This window comes from Carcharodon carcharias, chromosome 14 (assembly GCF_017639515.1).
Source record: "Carcharodon carcharias isolate sCarCar2 chromosome 14, sCarCar2.pri, whole genome shotgun sequence".
Classification (NCBI taxonomy): Eukaryota; Metazoa; Chordata; class Chondrichthyes; order Lamniformes; family Lamnidae; genus Carcharodon; species Carcharodon carcharias.
The window spans coordinates 41,853,524-41,879,595 of record NC_054480.1 but is presented as its reverse complement, the minus strand read 5'-3'; the positions used below and the strand labels follow the sequence as shown (position 1 = coordinate 41,879,595).

The following is a 26,072-nucleotide window of genomic DNA, read 5'->3' as shown; positions in this document are numbered from 1 at the left end:
CCCCGCCCGTACAGCAAGCGCATAGCGCTTCCTGGCGGACGTCACACTAGACGCGCCTTAATTGGCCCGCCCATGTAAAATGGCGGTGACTGGAGGCACGCCTGCAGGCACCCGCTCCTGCACTTCCCCCCAACGGGGGGAGAATTCTTCCCATGAGCTCCTATCTTGTGCAATGACCTTTTATGTAGCACCTTATTGAATTCCTTCTGGAAATCCAAATACACTACATCTACAGGTTCCCTTTCATCAAAACTCTGCTTGTTATATCCTCAAAGAACCCTAGCAAATTTGTCAAACATGATTTATCTTTCACAAAACCATGTTGACTCTGTTTGATTGTGTTAAGTTTTTCTAAATGTCCAACTATTTCTTCCTTAACAGTAGACTCTAGCATTTTCCCAACTTCAGCGACTAAGCTGACTGTTCTATAGAAAGATGGCTTGGATGGTTCGCTAGCTGAGACTTTTTTTTTCAAAATTGGACATTAAAGATATTATATCTCTGAAAGAGAAGGTTGTTCCAAAGATTGAGTTATTAAGTCAACACCCTGATGACAGTGTAAAAGATGAACCCAGAGGGTAAAAAGCATTACAACAGAGAATTTCTTCTGTGTGTACAATTCACACCTGCTAGCACTCAAAAGCCAGAGGGACTATCAGTAATATTGTTCTGGATATGGTAAATCAAACTAGACCAAGGACACAATTATCTAACCAAAGACCTGGCAGCAATGTGAACTTTAATCATCATGAAAAAGAAGATTTACTATGACGCATCTTAGAAGGTGATGCCATTAGCAACGAAACAAATTCTCGTGTACATGAGAGGAAGAACTTTAAAAACTGTTATAAAGTGGATTTTTGAACTCTTAACTGTTACATATATTTGGGTTGATACTGCTGAGATGGACTGTTTAATAGAAAATGTGACAGCATGGGGAGGAAAAATATTACTTGCACTGTATGTAGTAAGTTAGTTATACAAACATTTGAAATAGGAGCAGAATTAGGCCATTTGACCACTCGAGCCTGCTCCGCCTTTCAGTAAGATCGTGGCTGATCAGTTGGTGTTTTGAATTCCATGTTCCCATCTACTCCCCAGAACCTTTGATTCCCTCATCTAACAAGATTCTATCTACCTCTGCCTTCAATGACCCCCGCCTTCGGAGGCAGAGAGTTCCAAAATCGCACAACACTCTAAGAGAAAAAAATCTCTTCATCTCTGTCCTAAAAGGGCAGCCCCTAATTTTTAAACAATGACCCCTAGTTCTGGACTCACCCATTATTTCCATGTCCACCTTGTCAATACCATTCAGGATCTTATACACTTAAATCAAATCACCCCTCACTCTTCTAAACTCCAGTGGAAACAAACCCAGTCTGTCTAACCTTTCCTCATAAAACAACCCATTCATTCTGGGCATCAATCTGGTAAATCTCTTCTGAACCACCTCCAATGCATTTACATCCTTTCTTAAATAAGGAGACCAAAACTGCACACAATATTAGAGATGTGGTCTCCCAATGCCCTGTATAACTGAAGCATAACATCCTTACTTTATGTTCAATTTCTCCCATAGTAAAGGATAGCATTCCATTAATCTTAATTATTAATGGTTATATTTTGGATAGTGTTTATAAAAAACTCATCACTATAGTGATGACTTTTTATTCCTTGGGGGAAGTTATTACTATTGTTCAGTTTATATATTTATGATGTTTTCGGACTGTGCCTTTAAAGTTAGAGTTAAATGGAGGAGGTCATGTGACCTGTGAAAAGTCTGCTTCACAGCACATCCGAGTAATGGGGCTGCAAAAGACTAAAGGAACACCTAGATTGTTTTATTTGGGAAAAAAAAAATTGCCAGATATTCACACTATCAGACAATGGTGAAGGCAACTGTGATACTGACAGACAGATTGAATGTCTCCAAGTCCCCCGGCAGGGTTCAGGATGTTGAATTTTAAATAGTTGTGCTTTAGGCTGTTAATTTACTTCCAAGATAAAAGAGAGTTAAGGACTCAAGGATAGCTAATTAGCATCTCTACCTCAGTACAAGGCCCATGTGATTCATATTGCCAATCTGATGACTTTGTGATGGGAAGGGTACAGAGGAAGTCATTGTGATATCAGGTTACAAGTTTTCTCAAAATATCACTGATATCACATACAGGTGGGTTAGTCTGCCAGTCTGGGAGAGAGAGAGAGAGAGCAGAAAGTCTTTATGGTTCACTACATCAGAAGGTAGGAACGATCTTGTGCACAGATTGGGAAGATCAAATTCATAGGGAGTTAAAACAAGGCTGGAAGATTTCCCTAGCTTTAGCTAGAAGGAGAAGTCTCCAAGTAAACTTGCACTGTGAAAAGTAGTTCTGAAGTTTGAAGTTTTCAGACTGAGAAAGGCAAAGATTGGAAGTAAACCCTTGAGAGCTATTCTTCATACTGCTATATATCAGCCATACTAATTCTGCGAGAATTGAATGTCCACTTAAAGGACAGTGTAAAGTATAGCTGTAAAGTGAGTTTTTTTTTTGGTTGTGCTGAAAGTAAAAGGGGAAAAATAAAAAGTTCTGTCCTGTGGTTTAAAGTATAAGTTGCCTAGCAAAAGTGTATAGTCAATAGTGCTTTTAGTTTGATGTTGCAGTAAAAGTCTCAAAATGTGAAATCTTGTTGTGTTATCCTTTCAGCTGTTAACAGGAAATTCAAATTACTTTTTTTTAAATTATTGCTTTCTACAGGGACCCTAACACTACAGAGACCTAGATGTAATGGGCACAGCAGGCATAGTACATAAAGTCAATCCTGGAGCTTGATTTCCATGCATGCGCATGCAAAATCAGGAAGCATGAAAACATTTTTTTCCATTCTGTGTAGCTTGCTGGTTTTGCAAAAGACAGAAGAAGATCCTTAGCTAGATTTCTATCAGGAGGCAGGAAACAGAAGGCTGTGAACAGTAAATCTCTCAGCATGAAGACAATTACAACCAATCTGACAGAGAAGCCCATCTGCCAGGTGCAGAGGGAAAATATACCATTTCTTTCTAAAGCACTCTTCTTACAAAAAAAAATGAAGTTCAGTTGAAATTTAACAACTCAAAAATCTTGGTGTGAACAAGTATAAGCCTTGGGTAGGCTAGAATATTTATTCCATTAATATGTTTTGGCAATATGCACCATTTTGCATTGAAGAATGGGCCTGAAAGTGCTAGTGTATGCAATTTATGTGCCCATTTTCACAAATACAAACCCTGAAGTTCTCAATCTTGTGGAATGTGCTGTTTTATATGGGAAAATGGTATAGAATCCAAATGCAAGTTCTTTGTCGATGCACAAGATAAATTAAATTACAAAGCTTGAGGAAATTAGGTGGAATGCTTCAGAATTGGGGAAGCTTGGCTTGAGCATTTCCCACTGTGCAATCTTCAAAGTAGTATTGCTGCTGGAAGTGCTGGCACAGACAGTGGCCAATTAAAATGTAAGTTTTGTTAGCTTGGAGTCATGGCACAAAAATGTACTATAACACAGCCAGGGATTACAGATTGGCACTTATGTACCCAACGCAGTGAACTGCTGAATTCAGCAGATCATCAATACTAAATATGAAAAGAGACCCAAGAGAAAGAAAAATCATGCAAGGAAATATTAGAAAAATGCATAAAGAAGACTAAACTACTTTTTCCACACCTCTAAGCCACAACATCCCAATTTTCAAGTTTCCCACAATGTGGCTTTCGAGCCAGGAATGTAGAATGAGTTGAATTAAGGACCTAACCTCAGGCACCAGTATTGCTGCTCTCTTAGAGCAAAACTTTAATTGGTCTGTTGTCCAATTTCACATGGGTTTCCAACATTTGTCTTTAAAGGGTATGGAATCTGTCCTCCTTCTGCTATTTACTCCATCTACTTTTTTTAAATAGTTTCACGAATAAAGGAAAAGCTGACACTAGGTTATTCACTTTTAACCATTTATCAAGTAACAAGTTTTCTGCTTTGGACAGGGTTCTGAAAAAACACATTTATGAACAAGAATTCAAGAAACAAGGCTTTAGAATTTTCATTATCAGTCCCAAATTTATGTTGCAGCCCTTCACAAAGATTTAATTATAAGTCTGTCTCATCTTTCATCCATCCTCATTCCAAGGGTTGGCCGCACGTGAACAATTCTTTTCCACTGATTTCTATTCTCTGCTGCATTCACTGCCTGTCCCGTAGGGGCACCAGTCCCCATTTTCATATTATCCATCCATGCCACCTTGGGTCTTCCTTGTTCATGTTTTCCAGGTGTTTGCCTTGTATTACCGAAGCAAAACACCTGAAAATTATAATAACTACAAGTAATTCAATTGAATCTTACGAACCACCTATATAATAAAAACACACAAAAACTTTCTCCCACCTGCATTGCATTTTTTAAACATTTAAGTTGCCCCATTGACGTGTCTCATTTTTCCCCCTTTTTAGTAGAACCTTACATAAATTATAGTGTTTTGAGTGAACATTTGCATGCTGTATTTATAATATTATTTTATTTCAATTTTACATAATTTAAATTTGTGGTGTGAACATCATTTGGTGCAGATTCCCAAATAATATATAAAATATAAATGTAGAGATGTTTAAATATTAAAACATCTTGCAGGAAAGATGTAATGGCTTCAGAAGAGTATACATTTCATCTGCATCAATGGATAATTCAGGGGACAACAAAGTAGTTCAATATTTTAAGACTGAACTGGAGTTGATTGAAAACACTTATACCAACATTTTAAAATTGAATAGCTGAGATATTACTTTTGACTGATATTAGTAAGATGAATGCTTAACGCATTCATCTGATGTTTCTCTCTCCTCTATTTTCAGAAGAGCATTAACATGTCAACGTTAAAACAGTGAACAGAGCACTGCCTCATGGATGCAATCTGCATTTATCTGCTTATATCAGATAGCACTTATTTACCAGTTAATTCAACCTTAATTAAAAACATTACTAACAACAGTGTCATTCATCACTTTTTTATATTTTATATAATTGAGTGAAAAATGTGAAGAAATCATTATTACCCCTCCCATTGAATTTGTTGTATTATTCCAGTATTATCTTGAAGTTTATAGTGGAATGGACAGTGTGACACTTTAAAATAATTTCCCTCTTGAATGTGTATGGATCACACTTAAGAATGTCCTTGCTGGAGCGCAAAATCCTTCTTGTGTCCCTAAGCTTCTTATAATTATTGTTGCTTAATAGGTAATTTAATTTTACATTTTAAAAGTTCAGAATATAAACAGAAGGGTGCGTTTTAATACCTGTGGATGTTTTGGCGTGTCTCCATGCCTTAGGGTACTTTGCTGTGTCCATCAAGTCAACATGTGAAATTTAAAGACAATGAAATATTGGAACACTATGTTACTTTAATGGCCATGCTTATTCCATTATTGTTTTGCAGGCTTCGATGTTCTTAATCAACATTTTTATTCATCTGATTGTTAGTCCCTAGGTAAAAGTTAGAGAAGCTTCTCTATGATGGTCTCTCAATTAAAATCGTGATATCAAATTTATCAGAGGTTTAGTGTGGAAATACACCTGGAATGACAGTGTAGTTGATTTTACTTTGCCTTGACTATAGAATCATCTAGCACTTCTCAACTTATCCAAAGACTGTGCTGAAAAGGAAACATACATGGGCATTACTATGAGAGCAAAAAAAAAGACTCTGCTGTGAGGTCCTCTCTCATAAGATTGCCTGTTGAGCTCTGACAGACAGAATGACCACTTTGGCATCAAATGACTGCCAAATGTGCAAAGGAACAATCTCCCATATAAATCAGAGTGAAAAAATAGTAAGAGGAAGCACAGTTAGTTAGAGAATGCCAAACACATGAGCAGGTTTTTCACCAAGTAAGAATGACTTGGCAGATCTTTAAAAATTGTGGTGGGATCCGGATGCAGAAGTCCAAGCCCTATTTTCGACAGATCCCATTTTTATTAGTGGGGGAAGAGGGAGCAGTGTGTGAATTGCAGAGGCAAGAAACACAAATCTGCTTGGCCATGTAAAGTTAGTGCTGATTTTAAATAGACCCCATTTTCGCTATTCCAAGGGCCTTAACAGTGTGGGAACCACAATTCTATGGAGGAGATGTGAACATTTGTGAAGGATGGATTTAAGATCTGTTTAAGTATCATGTTCTGAAGTGATTTAAATCCCCATCCCTTTAAAATTCAAAAAAAATGTCTGCAGTTTTGTAGTTTTTACTTAGAGTAAAAAGAAGCAGAGTCCTGCTGCTGGAGTGTATTGTTTTACAGGTAATACCCAAAACTATAATATTATGAACTTTTATATTATAGAATTTTATATCTACTAGGTTATTGCTCATCTATATTACAAACTCCTATGACTACCATTCAGGGATGTCTCGTTCTTTATTGCTAGGAATGAAAGTGAATCTGAAAATAAAAAGGGCAGGAGCAGAACAGTCCTTTGCAAACAGGATTCACACTTCCAGAGATTTAAAGAAAAGGTATATCCTGTTTATCTGTATTATGTCTCATTTAAACTCATTGTACAAGACTTCAATGTCAAAAGAATCCATTGACATTTGAAAATCTATCTTTACTAAACATATTGGAACCTAACCCTTTTAATTGAGTAGCCACAGGTTAATGAGTTAAGGTCTGAATGGCATCAATGGGCTCATCGTGGGTCTTTGTCTCTCATTTCTGGCGCTAGATTATTGATAACACATCCTTTCTAGAAGCTTGCAGCCTCTTAATGACTGTATGAATTAATAATGCACATCTGCATTTCCTTTGGAAAATTCTAATGGCTGTAATTTGCTACATTGCTTAAACTATCATGTAATCTATACTATTGTATGTGTAAGATTGGCAGATCAAACAGAAAGTTAACAATTAAACAACACATTAAATTTTAATGTGTGGTCTGTAGTTCAGAATGTAACTCAATGTAGTTAGCAAGGTGATATATAATTTAATTTGGAAAAATATTTTAAAAGTTTAATCACTCTATTTAACAAAATAAATATCTGCTAGAAAGCTTTGTAGCTTCTGATTTTACTTTATGGTCAAACTTATAATTGTATTTTAGGTAAACGTTCGCAGTTTGTTCTGAGTAGACCATTTATCAATGCTATCCTAGGCCCAACCATCTTCAGCTGCTTCATCAATGACCTTCCTTCCTTCATAAGGTCAGAAGCGAGGATGTTCGCTGATGATTGCACAATGTTCAGCACCATTTGCGACTCCTCAGATATTGAAGCAGTCCATTTCCAAATGCAGCAAGACCTGGACAATATCCAGGCCAAGGTTGACAAGTGGAAAGTAACATTCATGTCACACAGCTGCAAGGCAATGACCACCTCCAATAACAGAGAATCTAACCATTGCCCCTTGACATTCAATGGCAACACCATTGCTGAATTCCCCACTATCAACATCCCAGGGGTAACCATTGATGAGAAACTGAACTGGACTAGCCATATAAATGCTGTGGCTACAAGAGCAGGTCAGAGGCTAAGAATCCTATCCTGCAGCGAGTAAGTCACTTCCTGACTCCCCAAAACCTGTCCACCATCTTCAAGGCACAAGTCAGGAGTGTGATGGAATACTCCCTACTTGTTTGAATGAGTGCAGTTCCAACAACACTCAAGAAGCTTGATACTATTGAGGACAAAACAGCCCATTTGATTGGCACCCCATCCACAAACATTCACTCCTTTCACCACCGACGCACAGTAGCAGCAGTGTGTATCATCTACTAGATGCACTGCAGGAACTTACCAAGACTCCTCAGACAGCACTTTCCAAACCTACGACCACTACCATGTAGAAGGACCAGGGCAGCAGACACATGGAAACACCACCACCTGCAAGTTCCCCTCCAAGCCACTCACCATCCTGAATTGGAAATATATCACAGTTCCTTCACTGTCGCTGGGTCAAAATCCTAGAACTCCCTACCTAACAGCGCTGTGGGTGTACTTACAACCACAGGGACTGCAGCAGTTCAAGAAGGCAACTCACTACCATCTTCTCAAAGGCAATTAGGAATAGGCAATAGATGCTGGCCTAGCCAGCAATGCCCATGTTCCATGAATGAATTTTTAAAATATGGATTTAGGAGTGTATTGCTTTTATCAATTTAGCAGAACTTTGAATTTCAGTCAATAGCAAATATTTCAGGTACCATATTATATTATGTTTGGCTTTCTCTATTCTACTGCCTTACATTTTTGATTATGTCCTCATCATCATTTAAATGCAATCACTTTGCCAAACATCCCTCAGAGTGGCTCCGTACTATCTGGAATAAAAAGGAAAATATCAGTCAAACCACCATCATCCTCCTATTTCTATAACCATTCTTCATATCTACATTACTTACATTGTTGTCTGTCAACTGCTGACACCACAGTGCTGCTCTCCAAGTCAAACTGCAGGGATTAGACAGTTGCTTGGAGTGCTACCTCCATGGTCCAGAACTAGTGCTGCGTGGAACTCTGAGGGATGTTTGGCTTTGTGCAAGGAGAGGGGGACACAGTGGCAGCTGAATAAATGACTACAAACTTATCAGCAAAGAAGTCCATGAGCTCCAAGGATTTGTTGTTGAACATGAGGGTAGGGTGGGGTGGGGTGGCTTGGTCAGGGGACAGAGGCTTAAGAAGCAGGCTGGTAGTGAATAAATTATGCCAAGGTGATCTTTTCATTCAAGAATGATCCTGGAGTAAAAAGCAGTTTTGGCAGAGGAAAACAGTGCCCTATAGTACTCAATGTGGTCCAGCCAGATCTGGCAATGACTGACTAAATCAGTTGTATGCCAGATACATTCAATTCTGTAGCCCTTGACTTGAGGAAATGAAAGGGGGGGGGGTGGGGGGGGGGCTGCTGTGCCAGGGGAACAACCAGGGTGGGAGACAGTATGTTTTACTAGAGACTAGGGCATCAGAGGCAGAGGTGAAGGAGCAATTGAGTGGACTTTCAGCTGCACAGATATTGTGGCAAATGGACAGCCAAAAGCTACAGATTTGGAAGTTTGAAAGCATACTTCATAAATCAGTTTATCACAAAATCTTTATATAATTACCTGCCTAGTCTCAGTAGTCATCTATTTAATGTATTGACAACTTCCGAGATTAACATGTTCAAACAGGGAAAAGCATATATTTTGAGTACACTAAAATTAAATTCACAAAATCCTAATACCATATGGATCTTAAATTTATTGAGCATTTAATCACATTCTCTTTGCCATTTTGTGTCACTGAGCCAAAATTAATGATAAACAGTAATTATTCATTGGCACCAATTATCAATCTTATGACACAGCAAATAGGAATATGGCTTTATCTGAATGTGTGCAGACATTACATTATTGTATTTAATGAAACAAAACAAGTAACTAGAAATATACTCTCCTCAGGAATAGAAAACAACATTTTAATATAATTTTAGTTCAACATTACCTTTCCTTTAATATCCAGTTCACCACCTCCCTGTTACCTGCATGATTGTTACATGTTTAAACTGATTACTTAGTTAATATATGAATTTGTCAATGTAAGTCACACTATAATTCAGCCTTCGGGCTGTAGAAGTGTTTCTTGAATAAAATATAATTTTGAAAAATATATTTCTTATGAATGTCAATCTGATTGTTTTAATCATACTTATAAGTAATCCACAAGATATTTCTGTCTTGGAAGTTGAATTCTGTTCCTTTAACTCATATTAAGATTTGAATTCTATCAAAAACATAGCTGCGATCACTGCAACAATGAGAGATCCATGAAACATCCCCTCATAAAGTATATCAGAGGTCATCACTGAAGACTGAACAAAAAAAACTATTCAAATGTGGAATACAGATTTAATGCCACTGTTGAACAAGTGCTCATAGCTCACGAATGACAAGGTCACTCGTGAAGAAGAAAACACTAACAATCGTGGAATTGATTCAGAATGACATTATTGGATAGATTTTGGTGCAGTGGGATCACACTTGAGGTATGGAGGTCAGCTGGCCCCATAGGATTTTCTGCCAAATAGTTTTAATATTCAGTGCTTAAAATACTTTAAATCAACAACTTAGTTTATTTCTCTAATATATTAGGAAGGTAATGCTGAATATTTTTTAATGGAAACACATGTACCAACACTTTAGATTTAAAATGGAACTGACACATACTCCGGTAGCCTGTATCCAAACTTAGATCTGTATTTTGCATTCACTGTGACATCTGTGCTCTGCACTCATTCCTTCAAACCTCTATTCCCACCCTCATCTATACTCTGTGCCCACATCTCCACAGCTGTACAGTGTATCAATGTCCATTTTTCAACATGCACAAATATATATTTATACTGTATCCACATCTCTATTAGTACTCTGCAATCACACCCACATTAAAATTACTCAAATATAATTGATGGGCTAACTCTCAGAATGATCAATATTTTTTCCAATCACAGCTATTACAGTGCAGTATGCAGCATCATTACAGGAGTTTAACTTTGTTTTCACTGATTTAAAATATGAATATGTACAAAAAGCAAGAGTATAAAACTAAAAAGTGAAGATTTCTCTTGTATTTAATCTTGAACATTCAGTTTCAACTAGTGCCAAAATAACTCTTAGGCGATAAAATTCATGATGAATGCATAATTTCACATTCATCATTGTTCAAGCTGTCATCTTTTGATATTATTTACAATAGACAAAACACTAACTTTGTCATAGTCATAAAATTGGAATTGAACAGAATCAAAGTTAAGGCACTCTTAAAACTGTGGTTTACAAGGTATCTGCTATCTCTTAGCCTCCAGGCGCCTGTAATGATCTTGTGTAATAGCAAAGCCCTTAGACAGTCTCTGGTGAATAGTTCCTCAGATCATATCCTTCATACCAAGCCCAAAGCATAACATAAATCATTTGGCACCATGTACTACCAATGGGATTCTTTAAATTGATTGCCAATAAGCCACAGCTTATTATTCTGTACAAATCTTTTCCATAAACTTTTTCATTGTGCACAGTGAAAGAATGCAATAGGTATCTGCATACTCTGTCGAAGTTTGAATATTCAGAAAAACTTTAAAGTAATGATCAAAATCAACTCCTAGGGCTGAATTTTCCCCCGGTCGGGAAGTTGATGGGTGGGCATGCTTCCAATCGGCACCCCCAATCGGAGGTGCGGCGCCATTTTACGTGGGTGGGACAATTAAGGCCTGCCCAGCGTGACATCCGCATGGAAGCGCTATGCGTCCCTGTGCAAGCGTGGGGTAATGCCTAAAATCGAGAGTGCACTCTTTTGCACACGCGCACAAAAGAGCACACTCACCTCCCTGAGGCGAAGTGCAGCCTCAGGGATATCGGCTCTAAATGTGAAAAACTCAAAATGGAAAAATAAAATTTCCCTAACATGTCCCCTCATGTAATAATGTCACGAGTTGGGACATGTTCATAATTTTCAAAAAAACTTTATTAAAATTTTTTAACCCTACGTGAAACCTCATCCCGTCCATGGATGAGCTTTCATGTTTTTTCTAGTTCCCGCCGGGGCTCCTGGCCTGGCTCCAGGTCCACTAATTACTTTAATTGATCTGTCAATGGCCTCAATTGGCCAATGGCCATCGACAGGTTGGTGGGCGTGCAGCTGATTTTGCTGCAACTCTGCCTTCCTGAAAATTTAAATGGGCCGCGGTGACATCAGAAGCTCTGCCTGATGTCACCGTGTGTCATTTTATGCGTCGGTGAGCGGGCCCCGCCCCTGCTCACCAACGGTAAAATCCAGCCCCTAAAATGTATGGGTAATCTAACCATTCTACTGTGTTATTTCCTGTGAAGAAGAGTAAGTATGCACCTAGAACACAGGAAGCTATCCAAATGGGATAGAAATGGGTTCGAAAAGTGAAAATTCAAAAACTGTGGACGCTGGAAGTCTGAAATAAAACAGAGAATGCTGGAAGCACTCAATAGGTAAAGCAGCATCGAAAAAACCTAATGTATCAACTGTCTTTGGCGTGAATAGACTCTGATATAGGGATAAGTTAATGCTGGGATAAGCTGATTAATACAAGGATAAGTTTAGATGCAAAGCCATTGATGGACAAAGTACATTTTAACAATAAGGATATATTGGATTATTTCAAGGTTTTATTTTAAAATCAATCCTGTGAAACTGACCAAATAACTGTTTATTGTAACATTTTAAAAAGGACAATTTTCCCGCTAGCTTCTTACGTTTTCTGAAGAATTGCAACTGAGAAATTTCTACTCTAGATCTTTAGATATTCTTCAGAATAAATATAGTTAGAGCTAAGTTTATATCACCCCAATGAGCAGGAAAAGAACACATCAAGGTGAGATCAAATCTATTCCCAAGTTTTTAGTCACCTCTCCTTGGCTCAGAGTATTTATATGAGAATTTCAATTTACAATTTTCTGCTTTTGCAAAACTAAATCTAAAACTAAATCTTAATTCCATAATTTAAATTTAAAATGATCTTTCACTTTTTGTATCTATATCACAGTACTCAAAGCTAATCATGTATTAGACCATTTAAGGGGTGAATTTTATTGTGGGGTATTCCAATCACAAGCGAACAACTCAACATCAGAAAAACATCAACAGAAACCCCAAAGAAATTGTGCAAACTGTGTTTACATAGATCACTTTCCAAAATTATTGCAGATAATCAAAAGAGCTGTCAAGGAACTATTATATTTTTCTTAATATTACTGTGGGGGACTTTAAAGCAGGCTTATGTTGGAATGTGTATGTGGCTAATTTAATTAAACAAGAGATGATTCGGTTGCAAGGTTTAAATTATCAAAGAAGTGAGGTGTAAAACAGGCATTTGAAATGGAGATGAGTAAAGCTAGGGTGAGGTTAGCAGATATAGTGTAAATGAAATTTGTATTTTTAGTTAAGTGGAGAAGTGTTTGATTTTCAAAAGAACATGAAAAACATTTACAACTGGCAAGATAAATAAGGCAAGGTTGTTACATTGATATTTTCCAGAAGTGCTGGCCATAATGATAACATGAAAGATGGTTATAATGTGGGAAAAGTAACATCTAAAGTTGAAACAAAGAGATTTACAGATCAAAAAGAAATAAATATATTTAAAGAAGGATGGAAGGCTGTGTGAGGTGTAGCCGTGTGAGATCTTGAAAGGTGAGTGTTTGAAACAGACTTGGGGAAGAAACCTCTATCCACCCTGCAGAAGTTTGCTATGCTAGTAACCAAAGTTGTGTTAAAAGCCTTTGAAAGCCCAATGTCCAGTGGTGCTTGTGATAATATTGCTGGATAACTTTATAAATATGGAATCTACTTAGACTGTTGCCTTAAATGGGGTGTGTAGTTGGAAGTCTGGTTAAGTAGAAATTTTGGGAATTGTAATAACTGTATAACTGTAATCTTGTGTGTGGAAGTTTTTCTTCTATTGTTAATAAATGTTTTAATTTAATCTTTAAAATCTCTAAAGGTGGTGGTGGACTAATTACTTCTGACTTCAGTGCACAAAGCTTCTCGTAATAAACACAAATTGCAAAATCATTGTGATAGTGTGACAGGGTTTCCCTTGTGGATTTGGTCAGCCTGGCAAATACCACCTGCCATATCATAACAGAACCCTGAAGGAAATTAAATCCCCTAAGTTTTAAGAAACAAGCACAATTTTGCTAAGCAATTAAATTATTTTTCTTTTCCATTATATGCAATTCCAATTTGGGCCTCTTTCCAACACCTAGTAATCATAGTCAAGAGGGTGAACAGGCAACCACTCACACTACTGTTCAGGAGTACTTCTTTCCACTGATCCTAAGCAATTGCTGGAGGTCTTCTTAACCCCTCCCCTACCAATGTCCCATCCCCACCCACTCCACCCCTGCGGATGCAAGATGTTTTTCCTGATTTCCAAGACTTGCACTAAAACCTCCGATACATTGTCAGAAAATCTTGGTACTTAGGCTCTTGCATGTTCAGCCATTCCTTAAAGTATTATAAACCAGATTCACTTCTTTAAAAACTGCCACTACTTCTTGCAGCCACAATACAGCTTTCCTTTAAGAGGTGCAAGCTGCCTTTGAGAAGTACAACGCACTTGTCATAGCGGGGGGTCACTGCTGATACGAACAACCAACAAACAGCGCAGGTAGTGCTGACTACATGCAGAAATCATTTAAAAAAGCAGACAATACTAATTTACCATGCTGTCTCCAACACAATGAACAGGCATTGATTAATAGCACACAACAAATCCCAGGCCTGTTTTTGGGATTAGCCAATTTAACCTCTGGTATTTCTACAGAAGGTGTGCAAATGTACCAGCATGCAATAAGTAACATTTTACTACATAGCAATCAACTCTATTTCTTAGGTAACTTAATGGTAAGCCTTAGAGGCTTGTGAGGAAAAGCAATCATCTCTGATGTCATGAAAATATTTAGCCCAATGTGAAGCTACAGACTGATGTAAAAATGAGCATCAAATGTGGAAGTTTCCATTCCATTCAGATCTGATAATGATAAGTGTAAACCATCCAGAATTGGGCCAATTAATAATAATAATGTTTTCACTCTTCTCAAGTTCCTAATTTTCCATGTAACTTGGGAAATTTGAGTACCTTTCGTACAATGAGATTTAGTGTAGCCCAATCATGTTATTGTTTTACAGACTGCCAGATTTTAAGGTGATGCAAGAATTTGTCAAGTGAGGGCCGAGGCATGTGAAAAAGTTTCCTGACCCCGGCAGTGTGAGCCTCCAGAAATTTTAACCCCAAGACCTCAGCCAGCTACCTCCAGTCCGTTGCCCTTATACTCTTACTCCTCCTGACGCACTAGGACAGTAAAAAGATTTTAAATCATTTTTGGGCCTCTTCTGCACCCCGTTCCACTTCCTGCTAGGTTGACTTGCTGGGAAGGCCACAACTAATTCAGCTCAGGCCCCTTGCTGAAATGGCAAATTGGGTCCACATGATGTTAATGGAGCCGAATTTGCACGTTTAAACTTGGCCCCACTAATTTCAGATGAAATTAAGGACTACAGGAAGAAAGAGGGATCTTTTCAGGCAAATCGCTCAAGTGATTTTAAATCTACGTCTGCCTAATTTCTGCCAGGTAGGCATGGTTAAAATAAAAACAGAATTACCTGGAAAAACTCAGCAGGTCTGGCAGCATCAGAGGAGAAGAAAAGAGTTGACGTTTCGAGTCCTCATGACCCTTCGACAGAACTTGAGTTCGAGTCCAAGAAAGAGTTGAAATATAAGCTGGTTTAAGGTGTGTGTGTGGGGGGCGGAGAGATAGAGAGAGAGAGAGAGGTGGGGGGGGATGTGGTTGTAGGGACAAACAAGCAGTGATAGAAGCAGATCATCAAAAGATGTCAACGACAATAGTACAATAGAACACATAGGTGTTAAAGTTAAAGTTGGTGATATTATCTAAACGAATGTGCTAATTAAGAATGGATGGTAGGGCACTCAAGGTATAGCTCTAGTGGGGTTTTTTTTTATTTTTTTTAAAATAATGGAAATAGGTGGGAAAAGGAAAATCTTTATAATTTATTGGAAAAAAAAAGAAGGGGGAAACAGAAAGGGGGTGGGGATGGGGGAGGGAGCTCACGACCTAAAGTTGTTGAATTCAATATTCAGTCTGGAAGGCTGTAAAGTGCCTAGTTGGAAGATGAGGTGTTGTTCCTCCAGTTTGCGTTGGGCTTCACTGGAACAATGCAGCAAGCCAAGGACAGACATGTGGGCAAGAGAGCAGGGTGGAGTGTTAAAATGGCAAGCGACAGGGAGGTTTGGGTCATTCTTGCAGACAGACCGCAGGTGTTCTGCAAAGCGGTCGCCCAGTTTACGTTTGGTCTCTCCAATGTAGAGGAGACCACATTGGGAGCAACGAATGCAGTAGACTAAGTTGGGGGAAATGCAAGTGAAATGCTGCTTCACTTGAAAGGAGTGTTTGGGTCCTTCGAAGGTGAGGAGAGAGGAAGTGAAGGGGCAGGTGTTGCATCTTTTGCGTGGGCATGGGGTGGTGCCATAGGAGGGGGTTGAGGAGTAGGGGGTGATGGAGGAGTGGACCAGGGTGTCCCGGAGGGAGCGATCCCTACGGAATGCCGATAAGGGGGGTGAAGGGAAGATGTGTTTGGTGGTGGCATCATGCTGGAGTTGGCGGAAATGGCGGAGGATGATCCTTTGAATGCGGAGGCTGGTGGGGTGATAAGTGAGGACAAGGGGGACCCTATCATGTTTCTGGGAGGGAGGAGAAGGCGTGAGGGCGGATGCGCAGGAGATGGGCCGGACACGGTTGAGGGCCCTGTCAATGACCGTGGGTGGAAAACCTCGGTTAAGGAAGAAGGAGGACATGTCAGAGGAACTGTTTTTGAATGTAGCATCATCGGAACAGATGCGACGGAGGCGAAGGAACTGAGAGAATGGGATGGAGTCCTTACAGGAAGCGGGGTTGAGGAGCTGTAGTCGAGATAGCTGTGGGAGTCGGTGGGTTTGTGATGGATATTGGTGGACAGTCTATCACCAGAGATTGAGACAGAGAGGTCAAGGAAGGAAAAGGAAGTGTCAGAGATGGACCACGTGAAAATGATGGAGGGGTGGAGATTGGAAGCAAAATTAATAAATTTTTCCAAGTCCCGACGAGAGCATGAAGCGGCACCGAAGTAATCATCCATGTACCGGAGAAAGAGTTGTGGAAGGGGGCCGGAGTAGGACTGCAACAAGGAATGTTCCACATACCCTATAAAGAGACAGGCATAGCTGGGGCCCATGCGGGTACCCATAGCCACACCTTTTATTTGGAGGAAGTGAGAGGAGTTGAAGGAGAAATTGTTCAGCGTGAGAACAAGTTCAGCCAGACAGAGGAGAGTAGTGGTGGATGGGGATTGTTCGGGCCTCTGTTCGAGGAAGAAGCTAAGGGCCCTCAGACCATCCTGGTGGGGGATGGAGGTGTAGAGGGATTGGACGTCCATGGTGAAGAGGAAGCGGTTGGGGCCAGGGAACTGGAAATTGTTGATGTGACGTAAGGTGTCAGAGGAATCACGGATGTAGGTGGGAAGGGACTGGACAAGGGGAGAGAGAAGGGAGTCAAGATAACGAGAAATGAGTTCTATGGGGCAGGAGCAAGCTGAGACGATCGGTCTACCGGGGCAGTTCTGTTTGTGGATTTTGGGTAGGAGATAGAAGCGGGCCGTCCGAGGCTGGGCGACTATCAGGTTGGAAGCTGTGGGAGGGAGATCCCCAGAGGAGATGAGGTCAGTGACAGTTCTGGAAACAATGGCTTGATGTTCAGTGGTGGGGTCATGGTCCAGGGAGAGGTAGGAGGAAGTGTCTGCGAGTTGACGCTCAGCCTCCGCGAGGTAGAGGTCAGTGCGCCAGACAACAACAGCACCACCCTTGTCAGCGGGTTTGATGACAATGTCAGGGTTGGACCTGAGAGAATGGAGTGCAGTAATAACCCCTTGTGTCCGAGTATAGGTTCAATGTAGTTGCTTACTGAAATGCAGAGCCCAAGCAACTTCACAGATTGTGATAATCTCAAGTTATTTTCTATTATAATCCCGAAAATACAAAGGAAGTTGCACTGTTCTCCCGGTGATCAAAAATCTATATTTTTTGAATGTGTTATGCCAGCAAGGAGCTGTTAGACATTTTGGAATTACAAAACAACCTGCTTAAAGCCATCCAATCAGGAAACAGTCACTCACTCTGCTAATGTATGCAGTGTGTTCATTACTTTCACTATAATGCCTGTGATCAGGATCCTTTCTGCTCTGGATTGTGGTCCACTGTCACTGGAAAGTTCAGCTTCGATTAGGAATCAACTTTATGTCACAGCTCACATCTGACTCCCAGATATTGGACTCATAAATAATTCAAAAAGCAGTGTTGATTTGCATCTTATAATTAAACCAAAACAAATCCAGTAATTAAACAAAAAATGTACAAACCTATTTGTAATAAGGAAATAGCATTGCAATTAATGTCATCTTGCTTATTTGTGGCTTCGTTACGTGCAGCTAAAGTTCCTTTGTTTTGTTAGTTATATATTTTATAATGTTGAATTTTGAAAGAATTTAAAGATTTCCAATGATATCCTGTTATCACCAATCCTTTTTGACACAGAAGCTGCATATTCACAATAAGCCAATGCATTTGCAATATTTAAACCAGATGGATTTTGATAAACGTGTCCAAACAGCAGCAAAGTCCTGATGGCAGCAACAGACTGGAGTAACAGGTTGTTCACATCAGAACTGAGGGGCTACCGTGCAGGTATATTACTTTAACATGCCAATGACTCAAGCACCTTTGACTGTAAAACCACAAGTACTGTAATATTATTGAGTAACAACTTCCTGCTGATCTTCTCTTGCTGCTGTTACTAACTCAAAATGTCAAAAATGATTAGAAAAGATCATTTGAAAAGATATTTAAGAAAGGAACATACCAGTGAGCAGAGGAATTACTGTGCTATTCTAACACTACAGTAGCATCCTTCACACTTTCACTCAAACATTACTCTCTCCAATAAATAAGTTTCTCCACTTCATTGTGCTGTACTTTATAACTTATAAATGTACAAATTATAAACACAAATACACATTTTAAATAACAAAAATTATTCCCTAACTCATCAATGTTTTGAAATAAAAGATTATTTCTGGCTGTTTAAATCACTAATGGTTTCCGTCATCATTATATAAAAAAAGTGAAATCTCTAAAACACACATATATATAAAATCCTGTCTGAGCACAGATTATTAAAATCCGAGTGTTAAGCTGTGGTGTCTCTGTGTATACAAATGATCCTAAAACAGTCAACCAAATGCTGGAGCTGTGCCAAAGACTGAAACAGGAACCTGCTGTTCACTTCCATTAGTAATCGAAGAATGGTACAGATGGATATTGTAGCATTTCTAATGTGGTATAAGGAACAAAAATAAGTGCTATAGGGCACTGCAGCAAAACCACAGGATGGCAAGGTCAGCAGTGACAAGTCATTTAAGAGTCTTGAACAAGCACTGCAGATACTCATCATCAAAGCAGTCTCATGTTGTAAGACAAAAGCTGATAATCTGAAATAAAAACAGAAAATGCTGGAAACACTCTGCAGGTCAGGCAGCAACTATGTAAAGGGAAATCTTCCATCATACCTGAAAAATGTTAAGCTTATTGGAAGAGTTTGGCAATGTTAGCTTGTTAGCTTTGGAATTGCAAACCAATTTTCCTATCTTCCTGCCCTTGAAACATCAAGGCTGAACAAAACTAACAGAAAGGTGGCAACAGCAATATTGTCATGGTGGAGGCAGGAGTTCACCTGTCATATCGCAAGCGCTCAATCACTGATTGAATCCTGTCCACATTTCAGCCATTATTCATTATGCCTTTAATAATGACCCGACCTATTTCCAAATGTTGTGGTGCCATAGCACCAGGTTTTCCTCACCCATCTGGCTAACTTCTTTTATCCATGTAGGTAATTCATTACTATAGCTTACTAACCAAATCTTAAATCATGCTGCAATTACCACTGTTGATAATGCATTGCTTACACTGAATGTTATTGGCAGAATTCCAATCAAAACATTGTTAAGTGAAAAAGACAGAAAAAATACCTTTAACGTCCAGTTCAGTGACAGATGGTTTTTAAATCTTTCAGATTCCTGCTCCTCTGCTCAAATTGAGCAAAAAACTATTTAAAATGTCGTACATAATTTTGTTTTTTAATCACGGATTCAATCTTTAACTCCAAAAAGAATTAAAATCACATATTTTGAAGCAATTTGGGTGGAATAGATTACGTTGATAACTGGGTATCTGCAATTCTATAAGTCCTGTACTTATCATACCTGCATTTGTAAAAAGGGGCTTCTATTATTGTTGAGTTGTCTCAGAAGACACTAGGTATCTTACTCTAGTAAGAGATCTGGCTGGAGGCAAAAACCTTTCCTTAAAAGTACTTTTATTTACATAACTAACTATATATAAGATCATAGAACCTCAGGACAGGACTATTGCTCCTCTCTTAGGTTCTTCTCACTCTCCTCTCTCTGAGTGAGATCATTATGACATAGCTCCTTAAGCACATGCCCAGTAGCTATTATTAAAGTAATGTTAGAATTAACCCTTTACTCTACAGGGCTATGTTAATGTTGTAAGTTTAGTTTATGTAAGGCACACTGGCATAGACTATACAAGTGAGTAAAAAGTCATATTGTATGAAATACAATGGGGAAACAGAAGCACTGATAAACAAATGATATCTAGCAAAAATAAAAGCCTAAAAGCTGCTATAGTTTGACTCTTATCCGCAGTTGCTGTTGAGATAAAATCTTCTATAATCAATCTAATGATATTTTCCCTGTCACTGACAATTCTACCTATTCCATTTATTGCAACATGGCTTATCAAAAAAGGATTTCCAAAAGTAATTATTTATTGATCCGATTTTGCTTAAAAAAATGTTTAATTTGGGGAGTTCTGCAGTGAAGTACTATTGCTGTGACATTCTTACTACACAGTGAAGGAATAAGAATGTCTAAATCTGTATTTAAACTCGATTTATTTGAACACTTTGAGCCGACCTTAGAAGGTTCTGAGGACCAAGATGAATAACTCTGAATGGAGAGTGCTTGCATGAAGGAAAAGGGGGGATCCAAAAACTGTTGTGCTACATGCAAAATTGTTTCAAATAGAGGCGCTGAGCATATCAAGAATCTGAACATGTGATCTTTGTGAACTTTGAAGAGGTATAACTCAAAGCTTTAGAGTGTCACTTGCTGACTGTGTGATTAGTGTTGTTGATAGTGTCAGCTGTTATCTCTATCTAAACCTGAAGCTAATGTGTAGAGTCCAAACTGATCTGAGTTACCAGCCATATTTTGAAACAGAAATTCAAAGAGCTGAAATAACATCACTAAGGAATGCCTTTACAGCTTAGCCTTAGTGAGTCTTTAGTACAGAATGAGTTACTTGAGAATAATGCATTGTTGAAGATTGGATTTAATTATGTTTATAGCATTTCTCAATATCACAAACTTTCCCCATTATTCTAAAGCAATAGCAGTACATAGCAGCACAAAGCTCATTCCATTAAGCCCAACAGTATTGTCAAGAAGCAAACTTGAAATGTGCTATGACAACCAGACAGAAAGAGGAGGAAAACATTGCAAAGTAATTAACACCTTTAATTAGACTGTTCGCCATGGATAGTAATTACATGATACAAAGCTCATTTACTAACATTTTTTGGGGAAGAAAGACCTATATAAAATAACATCAGTGAATATTTTGATGTATTTATTGTAGTTTTGGAAGTTATTTTTCAAAATGTAACATGTCATGAAAGAGACAAATGATTATTGTCATGAAGAGACATTAATGTCTATAATCTTAAATTGGAAATTATTTTTTAAAATTAGAGTTCTAGTGGGGTCTGTGCCTGTGTGTATCTTAATTGGATTAAAACCAGCTAGCCTGGGTACTTTGATGTATAGTAGTTTTGAGATGTTAATTGGGTAAACGTAAGGAGGGTAGGAGGCAAAGTGTAAATTTGCATTTGTTAAAAGAAACAATTCAAGACTACGGGTAAAATCTGCGATTTTTTCCAGCTCACTAATAAAATTGGTGGGACGAAAGGATGTTAATGTTAGAAGAGGTAAAGTTAAAAGCCTAGTGATACAATGGAAAATTTACATTCAAAGACAAAGATATGTATAAAGGAGAAATGAGATTGTGTTAAAAGCAAAAAAAACTGCGGATGCTGGAAATCCAAAACAAAAATAAAAATAAAAATACCTGGAAAAACTCAGCAGGTCTGGAAGCATCTGCGGAGAGGAACACAGTTAACGTTTTGAGTCCGTATGATTCTTCAACAGAACTAAGTAAAAATAGAACAGAGGTGAAATATAAGCTGGTTTAAGGGGGGTGGGGGGGGGGGGGCGGGGTAGGACAAGTAGAGCTGGATAGAGGGCCCGTGATAGGTGGAGATAGCCAAAAGATGTCATAGATAAAAGGACAAAGAGGTGTTGTAGGTGGTGATATTATCTAAGGAATGTGCTAATTAAGGGTAAAAAGCAGGACAAACAAGGTACAGATAGCCCTAGTGGGGTGGGGTGAAGGAATCGAAATAGGCTAAAATGTAGAGATAAACAATGGATGGAAATACATTTAAAAATAATGGAAATAGGTGGGAAAAGAAAAATCTATATAAATTATTGGAAAAAAGGGGGGGATCGGAAAAGGGGTGGGGATGGAGGAGAGAGTTCATGATCTAAAATTGTTGAACTCAATATTCAGTCCGGAAGGCTGTAAAGTGCTTAGTCAGAAGATGAGGTTCTGTTCCTCCAGGTTGCGTTGAGCTTCACTAGAGCAATGCAGCAGGCCAAGGACAGACATGTGGGCATGAGAGCAGGGTGGAGTGTTGAAATGGCAAGCGACAACGAGGAGCTCTCGCCGTTTCCAGCCAGGAGACCTGTCGCCTCCGTTAAAAACTGCCCAATGATTGGATACTAATGAGATGTGGATGCTGAAATAGATATATGGAGTGGCGAGAAAAGACAACATCAGGAACCAGTACATCAGAGGGTGAGTCAAGATTGTGGAAGCATTGATAAAACTAGCTCAGAAGAGATTGAAATGGTATGGTCACCTTTTGTGGAGAGTGAGGGGAAATGTTGTGAGGAACATAAGAACAAAGGACTTAAAAGGAGTATGCTATTTGGCCCTTCGAGTCTGCTCTGCCATTCAATAAGATCATGGCTGATTTGTTTATTTGTCTCAATTTCACTTTCCTGTCAAGTCCCCATAATCCTTGACTCCCATGTCTATCAAAGATCTATCTATCTAACTCAGCCTTGAATAAATTCAATGATCCAACCTTCATTGCTTTCTGAGGAAGAGAATTGCACAGGCTAACAATCCTCAGATTCAGTGTTTCCTCTCGTCTCCATCTTAAAAGGGAGACCTCTTATTTTTAAACTGTGAAAAGAAATAGAGATGGCACTGCCAGAAATGAGAAGAGGAGGAAGGCCTAAGACCAGATGGAAAGATGCGGTGGTGAGAAACGTAAACATAGAGAGATTGGAAGATGAATGGGTGATTTACAGGAGGAGACGGTGATTAACCAGTATTGTTGCGATCCCAGGCAAAATAGGAGAATCCGAAAGATGAAATCATACATTATTTAAAAATTCCAAAATAGATGGGTCAAGAATAAGTTAAGACACAAACATTTAGCCCTTGTCTCTTAAACGACAACAATCCATATTTATACAGTTCTCTTAATGTGGAAAAATGCACAATTATTGCAAAAACAGGAAATGGCAAAAAATCGCCATAATGATGTTACAGGCTTTGAGCATATGCTCTCAGCTGAGATTCAGTAGAACACCAGGTGAGGCATTAAACCCTTTCAGGCTGAATGTAAAATACTTTACAACACTATTTGGAGAAGAACAAGGGAGTTTGCCCCAGTGTCCTGGACAATATTTATTCCTCAACCAACATCACTCAAACAGATTATCTTGTTGTCATCACTTTACAGGTTGTGGGACTTTGTTATGTGCAAATTGGTTACAATGTTTCCCTACATTACAATAATAACTGCACTTCCAAAAGTACATAAATGGCTGTAAAGTGCTTTGGGACATCTTGAGGTCACAAAAGGTATTATATAAATGCAAGTTTTTGTTTCCTTTCTATGATTGACCTCCTTTTATTTGCTTAAATGAGTACCAGCTGCGGTTTAGTTGCTCACACTCTCGCCTCTGAGTTACAAGGTTTGGTTCAAGTCCAGCTACAGGGCTTGAATACAAAAATCACTCCAGTGCAGTACTGGGGAAAACTGCATTGCTGGAGGTGATGTCTTTTAAATGAGACATTAAACCGAAGCCCCGTCTGCCTGCTTAGTTGGGTGCAAAAGATCCCATGGCTCTATTTCAAAGAAGAGTGGGGGAGTTATCCCAGGTGTATGATTACACTTCAAAAAGTAATTTATCAGATCTGAGATGCTTTGTGGTCAGGTGGGAGTTACTTTTCTATTACTGTGCAGCTAATCTCAAAGCCATCATTGGTAATAAAATGTTAATAGAAGTGTGCAACATGGTTGCATTTTGTGCCCATTAATGACATGATTGGGGAGGTCACATTTTCCTTTTTTTTCCGGCAGCTCTGACTGCTTTGCACTGTACTTGATTTTTCACCCAAAGAACAAGCAACGGCTGTTATTTGTTGCAAGCACATCAGTTCCAAAAAAATTACTTTAAATATATTTACTTTTCAATTAAAACCAGCAAGATTTGTTTTTATGGAGGTTTTGTGGCGCAGTGGGTCACATCCCTGTCTCTCAGCTAACTTCTAAGTTTGAGTCCTACTTCAGCAATTAATGGTCAAGGAAAGTGTGCTCCTAACATGGTCAAACAGGTGGAATATCAGCCTGCAGATCCTTCCAATGCCCACCAATGGCAAGCAGTAAGAGTGGGAGGGATTTCTGGTCAGCCATGTGATGGAAAGAATGTTGGAGCCTCTACCACCACTATCAACTACAACATGTAAAAGTGTCTGTTGCCATAAGCCCCGAGTGAACTGTACCACGCCAGTAAGATTTGTTTTTCAGAACAAAGCTGTTGAGTTTTTTCTCAGCTTTTTGTGTCCATTCTTTACAGCACCTGAGCTTGGTCACTGTAGCAAAGGAAAGATTCTGCATATGATCATGGCTGGTGCTGATGCAAAATAATAGCATCAGCTAAATTTGGTGTTGTAAGTACAAAATTTGGTCCACTGCATTGGTAAACTTTTCCTACATCCAATAATATTCATTTACAGACACATATCAGAGTGTTACAGGGAGAAAAGTACAAGCCATGCTCAACTCAGCCCAGAGGGGATTCTATTATGCATGAAAGGATCAATAATTAAAAATACAGAAATATATAATGTAAATGCTATATATGGTATATGCTGCATGAAAATGGAGGCACTATTATACTCAACACTGTGTAGGAAAACTGTGTTTTTGTTTCTACAGGAATCAGGAACTAGTGAATTACTCGCATTTCTGTGAAAAGCTGTAAATAGGTGAGAATAATCTCCATGAATTCAATTTCAGTGAACATTAAACAAACAGATTGGAAGGACATAAAGGCAATGGAAAAAGATGTACCAAGGATGAGGATGAGGAGTTTAAATTAGTTGTGAAGAGAGACATGTTAATTTTTTTCACTGATACTCATAAGGAAAGCAGTTGTCATGATTATGATATGCATATATTGTAAATAATAATAAAATTGTTTCCATTGGTTAATGATATTGTTACAGAAAACACATTCAAAATGATTGCAAGAATGATTAAATAGAGGTTACAAAAAATCTTCCCAGCAAGGGTGGCTAAAATGCAGAATACTGGCATAAACTGTTGTTGAAGCAGAACTCCTATGTTCTTTTTGAATGGAATTAGGCAGATATTTGAAAAAGAGAAGTACTAACGGCCATAGAGTCTGAGCAAGAGAGTGGAATTTACATTGCTGATTTATTTGGTTAAAAAAAGCACCAACATATATTTGATTGGCCTTAGCTTTTCTGTGCTGTAACATTGAGGGTATGTGTTGATCAGCAACAACTCAAGCCAGACTGATGAAACCAGTCAAGGGTTTAATTGCAATCAATTTCTCAACAGCTCAGGAGTAATACTACCAACCAATATTAATCTGTGAGAATACAGGCAACTATGCTGACAAATAAATTATGCGGTAAAATTCATACTGCTGCAGTTTGCAATTGCCAGAGTTAATTGTATAGAGTCGGGATGTGAGTTTGGATTTATTTTGACTGTGGCAATCCCAAATTGTATGTCATCATAAAACTGTAGAGCCACTGGAATATCAACAATCAAATGCAAATCACTAGCAATGTGGCTAAGGAACAAAAGCATAACTCCTTCAATGTAGCGAAGACACATACACCACTATTCCTTCTCCTCCTTCAGGTACCATTCCCTAAGAGGGTGTCAGCAACCATGGACTTCCACTGGATTGGTCCATGATTATGCT

General features: G+C 38.7%; 1 protein-coding gene and 1 pseudogene across 8 annotated transcripts in view; both read right to left on the bottom strand.

Annotated features, from left to right (window-relative positions):
- LOC121286930 (extracellular sulfatase Sulf-2-like) overlaps positions 1 to 26,072 on the bottom strand; it is a 369,814-nt gene that overhangs the window by 186,088 nt on the left and 157,654 nt on the right. For 4 of the 8 annotated variants that reach the window (XM_041204225.1, XM_041204227.1, XM_041204232.1 and 1 more), the window contains exon 3: positions 8,243 to 8,317. The exons of the other annotated variants lie outside the window; for them this stretch is intronic. The gene's annotated coding sequence lies outside the window, so the exon portion shown is untranslated. The remainder of the gene's footprint in view (positions 1 to 8,242; positions 8,318 to 26,072) is intronic. 8 annotated transcript variants of the gene reach the window in all.
- LOC121287714 lies at positions 18,211 to 18,446 on the bottom strand (annotated as a pseudogene).